The 5814-nt window shown below is 51.2% G+C and overlaps 1 protein-coding gene and 1 long non-coding RNA gene across 2 annotated transcripts in view; one reads left to right on the top strand and one right to left on the bottom strand.

The window, feature by feature from the left end:
* The window catches only part of LOC113203261 (uncharacterized), a 47334-nt gene that overhangs the window by 20223 nt on the left and 21297 nt on the right, over positions 1-5814 (top strand). The gene's annotated exons all lie outside the window — the stretch shown is intronic.
* Positions 545-5713, bottom strand: LOC113203262 (uncharacterized). The gene is made up of 6 exons (XR_003303249.2): positions 3826-5713; positions 3198-3739; positions 2799-3116; positions 2474-2707; positions 2040-2127; positions 545-1484 (listed from the first exon to the last, which is right to left on the bottom strand). It is a non-coding gene; the product is annotated as an uncharacterized LOC113203262 (long non-coding RNA).

Raw genomic sequence — 5814 nt, 5'->3', positions numbered from 1 at the left:
GGGGGGGGGGGGGGCGTGGCTACATACAAATTATACATCTACACCATTCATAAAATACATCATATCTCCTCTCAGCCGACGGTTTACACGGCACCACTGTTCCATTATTTTAAAAAAACAAAAATTCAGGGTCAGTTCAGGTATCACAAGTCCCATGAGTAGATTCAATTCAACTTCTCGTCACAGATAGTGTTTTAAAAGCCTCAAATAACCTATTCGAAAATCAATTAGTAAAATATGACTGCAGCTAAAGGCAATTCATAACACAAAATTAAAAATACTTCACATACCATCCCCGACCTGGACACCCAAGGACCTATCCAACCCTCAGTTGCGATAATGGTTCTAGATCTGTTCGGTCCATTGCTACCTTGAATCTTTAGTGAGAGAAAATTGTGTGTCCAATGTTCAGTATATTCCCATTGCCACTTCCCATTCTATGATTTGATGGCTTCCCGAAATGCTACAGGGGAACATATTTAAATCATAATCACTAAAATACTGTAATGGGTAGAGGGGTGTTTGGAATGAAAGTCCAGAGTCTTTTAAGAGCGATGTATTCACATCACGCGCTGGTCACAGTGTGGCGCCGAGTGAAAGCTGGCGCCTGCTTTTATTGGGTATTGGAAGGCAGAACAAAGAACGTAAGGGGTTGAGGAAGAACTTAAAGAAGAACGTAATGTGTGGCGACGAAGTTTGGGGTCTGCCGATAGATGGCGAGTAATAGTGGTGTGTGACTGACTCTTGACTGGACCATGGACTGGACTTGAACAATATAGTTCTGAATATTATTATAGAGGTCACTAAACTACACTACCTTCAAATAATTGTTTTTATTTTTAAGTTTATGGAAACATTAATGCCTAACAGGCTGACAAGACAGTGGCACATGTTTTCACACAAGACAAAGGTCCAAGTCGAACAGTAATTATTTGGGCATATATCAGTTATACCAGAACATAGTAGTATTGACGCAATTAAACTAGGGAAAAAGATGGGTACATTGATTGCTGAATAATGAGAATCGATTTGAAAAATGCTGAACACCGGTAAAACAATATCATACAAGCAAATCATGTAAGAGTGAAAGCTATTCAGTGTAAAAATACCAATTACAGCAGGGGATTTTACAGTTTTACTATGATTAAACGACGCATGATAGAAGTGTGTGCAGATATTCAGAAAAGTGTCAAGTTTGGTCAAGCTAGAGAGGAAGAGATTACACAGAATTCCTACACCCCACATAAAATTACAAGCACACCACAAACATGCAAAACCCAAACGAAATGTCATTACTAACACCACATAAACAAACTCCACTACAATGCAAGAAAAGCAAGGCAGGAATAAGAAGTCACCGTCAAGAGAGAGTCCAGTCGTGATTAAAAAGAAAACAGTTAAATGGTTCTTGTCTTGTTGATCCAGTTATATGGTTCTTGTTGTCTTGTTGATCCAGTGGTGGAACAGCAATGTAGAAATGCCATCTGGAACATTACAGCAAATTACATGTTCAGAAAGGAAAAGAAATCTGTCGGTTTATACTCCTATCCCACAAAATTCCGATACTAGAATAGATAAACTTCAAATAACTTTTGATAGGTGGACCATAATAAACATTGCTAGGTTTTAAGGCAAATTAAAACAAGACGCAAGTCTGAAACCATCTCCCCTCACAATCTGTTTCTGGTCCGAACTACAATTTCAGTGTTCAAAAATATTAATAAGGTACAAAAGAAATGAGATTTTAAGAAATGAAAAATGTTTAAAACCCCTTAAACACGCCCCAGACCACCAGTAGGAGAGAATCGTCACAGATCACCACATTGACATCTATTATTTGTCAATTCTCTGCTGCTGGGGCAATGAAATGTACTGAAGTGAAGCTATTCGTTACAATTAAACCCGAGCAAAATACTCGTTCTCTACCTCCGAGAAGAAGTGTCGGGAGGTAAAGAACGAGTAAAAACAAAAAGAAATAGGCCTATGTGAATGTAAGGGAAACATGGTTGGGCAACTGTTGCTAAGATTAACAAACTCACCTGCTTACTGCCTCTTGTGGCCCTCGCTCTCACCAGTTCTGCTTCTCATCCTTGTGACAGTCACCTCCACACAACACGGGCTGCGCACCTGTAGGAGGACAAGCAAACTCACTGTAACAACTTGCAACCGCTATCAAAATACTTTTCCTCTGATGGCAAAACAGTTTGAAGAGAATCAATCGTTTGAATGTGAGTATGTTCAAGAGATCTCGGCCATAGCAAAGGATACGTTAGTATTGCAAACTATTTTCTTTGCAGCTTACAAAAAATAATGAAGCATTGTGATACGAACCAATTATCCGCACGCTTGCCAACAGTTTCTTTGCAATAAGAACTAGTTCTTTACAATAATACAAAGCTCAAAAATCTTTTGCAACCTTGCAATAGAATACAGTTTGCAAAAAATTTTCAGGTTGAGCCTAGGAAAAACTTACTGGTTTCTCTCCCTTTCTCCGGTTGTTCGGGATGACATTGAAGGCAGCAGCGTTCATAGTAGACTGGGTATCGGGGGCCCAGCGGGTCGTGGAGTCTTGGTGTCCTCGCCGGCTGCGGGGCGAGGCGGGGCGGGGCGCGCAGTTGCAGCGGGCAGAGCACCGACCAGGCGCGCCTCACAAGAAGACCCTCTAAAAGGCAGGGTCGCGGCGGGGCGCGGCGGCTCGGGCTAGGACCTGCAACAAAAGCGGGTGTCAAGGGAGCAGCTCAATAAATCATTACATATCCCGGGAATAATAATCCCAAAGCACACCAACCACAACCAACCTTCTCATTCTCGGCGGCAGCAATAATCTGCTTCCCCCGCGGAGTGTCGGCGACGAGGACGGCGAGGGAGGGCTGTGGGGGTGTACCTGGAGGTCCTGGAGGTCCTGGAGGCCTTCGCCGACCGCGGAGACTAGCTGACGAGGCCGGAACTGGAACGCGCCTGGAACAAGAAAAGCGATTAGAGAAACGAACATCTGGTCACGGAGCAAACCACAGTCACTTCTCCCGCAGCTGAAACGGTGGCTCCGCGGCGCACGTCCGGGCAGGCTGCCTGTCCACGGCGAGGCGGGCGGCTGCAGCGGGCCTTCCACGGAGACTCTGCAACATGGTCATTCAAAATTAATAGGCAAACCCCAAAAAATGAACAAGAAGCCACTAAAGATGAAGTCCGCCCTCCACCTGCTTGTAGGCGACCAAGAAGGCGGCGACGAGGCCGTGGTGACGCACTGCTCGGGGTCTCAGGGGAGCGTCCTAGTCGAGCAGCTTGGTGCAGCAACAGAACGGCCGAGGTCTCGACGGCCAGAGCAGCAGCGGCATGGAAGAGGAATAGAACAAGTTATTAGTTCGGTGCCTACGTGCGGTTGGAGTACGCCATCACTTTGCCCTCGTGGTCCGCCGGTCACAAAGTATCACACACGCCCGCCAGCCGCGGCCGACGCACTGCCCCGAGCGCTGCCACTCGCCAGCCCCGCGGGGGGGAGGGGGGCCTACGGGGGAGACCCGCGGGTCCAGCGAGGGCAGGCCCAGCGCGGCGCGCCAGCCAACGGTCGAGGGGCGGCGCCAGGGAACGACCGGGGCCACTGCAAGCGGGCCAAACGTGCAACAAGGAAGGCTTGAGGGACGTACCTGTGGTCTGCCGACCACGGCCACAGCAGCATCCAGCCAGAAGGTCCAGTTGTCGGCTGGGGAGCAGAGTCGCGGCGAGGCGCGGCGGCTGGGACCTGCAACAGAGGCGGGCGGTAAGAGAGCAGGTCAATAAATGATCACATGGACCGGGACTTCTCGGTTCCGAAGTACACAAACATACCTTTCTCAGCGGCAAGAATCTGATTGCCCCCGCGGAGTGCCAGCTGGAGCATGGCGGGGATGCGCAGGCCGGCGGTGAGCAGGGCGACGGTGAGCTGGGTGGTGGTGAGCTAGGCCGCCGTCTGATCCAGAAGATCGTTCAAGAGGGGCTACCTGCCCCATGAGTGCAACAAGGACGGAGCTATACAGGAGGTATCGGAGAGCCCCTCTTGAACGATCTCCTGAATCAGGCGACAGGGCGGCGGTGAGCAGGACTGCGATGGTGAGCAGAGCGGCGATGAGCTGGATGGGGTCGACGTTGAGTGGGCGGACGGTGAGCAGGAGCAGAGCGGTGGTGTTGGGCAGGGCGACGATGGTGAGCACGGCGACGATGAGCTAGAGCAGGTCGATGGTGAGCGTGGTGACGGTGAGCAGGAGCAGGGCGGTGGTGTTGAGCATCACAAACGCCGAGGGTAGGGGTAGCGAGGCGGCTCCCCCCCCCCCGCGCTCCCCGCACCCTCGTCTTTTGTGAATCTTCTTGTGTTCTTCTTACCGCGTCGAGCGGAATAGCCTATTGATACCCTGCCGACAACAACTTCAATCAGGGGGGAACAAAAACAAACCAAAGCCAAACGCAACACAGTAAAAAGGGGCCGATTTGATCACTGACCTGAAATTGGATCTTCAAATCATTTGATCTCTTCCGCATAAAAAGGCCAAAACGTCAAACAAAACATTATAAACGTTAATCGGCAATATTTAACTAAACGGCAGAAAGATGAGGTTGTTGACGCGGCTCCCCATACTACCCACGGCTACGCGACTTTCGGCTAATACGGCCACGACTGGTGTCTGGTGTCGGACTTTCTATCATGTTACTGTGTGTCGAGGTATCATTGTGAAGAACGCAGAGAGTGCAATTTTAATCGTCCCATCCAAAAATCTGCCCCGCCCCCCTGCCTGACCGTGCCAACCAGACCACGGCGATGAGCGCAAGAGCACTGTCCACCGTTGCGCTCTGAAGTCAAAATCTACTATAATGTTCCTATCTGAGCAAAACAAAGTACGGTCGTCTACCCTACCATGAGTCGACAGCCAGCCCCGGTCCGGCGCGCAGCAGCAGCGACGGCGAGTGGAACCAGTGGAACGGAGGCAAAGGGAGCTTGAGGACACTTGAACACTACACTTCACGGCCCACATGCACACACTGCAGTCGACTTTCACTTATTTGGCCACGATGCACTTGACACTGCACTTCTCTTCTTGCACTTCGTCGAATGGGCCAGGCCCGGCGGCGGGCCCGGCGGCGGGCCCGGCGGGGTGGGAGGGGAGGAAGGGGGCGCTGCAGCGACGACGAGAAGGCCCATACGCGGGTGACGCGGATGACACGGATGGCGCGGGTGACGGGCTCGAACTCCAGCTCGGCGACGACAGCCGGGTGAGCGCGCGGCGGAACGGCGCGCGGGCCGGACACGGCGGCGGGGCGAGGACCAAGAGCCAGACAGAGTTGTTGGGGACGGGGAGCGCGGCGCATTTGGTCCAACCTGAAGACGGACAGGCAGCATGACGAGTTGCACGGCCGACGAATCGCGAAGCACGAGGTTGAGAGGGCGACCAGCTGGGCCGGGAGCTTAACCGACGAGTAGCTCATCTCAGCTGTTCCCGATCTGACGCTCCGTTCCGCAGCCGGCGGCGGCCCGGCGGCTGGCCAGTGGAGAGGGAAGGCGGGGTGGGGGGATTCGCGAGAGGCTCACTCTAGCGGCAGTTGTCAAAGGGGGGATAGGATGATGGACCTCACTGCGGGAAACCAACAACGAGATTCGTCAGTGAAACTTGACAATGAAAATTGAGAGGGAAAGCAACACAAGTTTTCTCGTCTGAACTTGTTAATACGGTATTTCACCAGCAGTTAAAATACCTCTTAGAGCCGGATTCGTTTTAGCTGCAAAATTATCAAAACTGAAAAAAATGTGGGCCCTACCCACCCCGCTTTGACACGGGGACCCGCCTG

This window comes from Frankliniella occidentalis, unplaced genomic scaffold (genome assembly GCF_000697945.3).
Source record: "Frankliniella occidentalis isolate FOCC.00 unplaced genomic scaffold, Focc_3.1 Scaffold41, whole genome shotgun sequence".
In the NCBI taxonomy this organism is placed as follows: Eukaryota; Metazoa; Arthropoda; class Insecta; order Thysanoptera; family Thripidae; genus Frankliniella; species Frankliniella occidentalis.
Note: the sequence above shows the minus strand (reverse complement) of the source record. Positions and strands in the feature narration are given on the sequence as shown.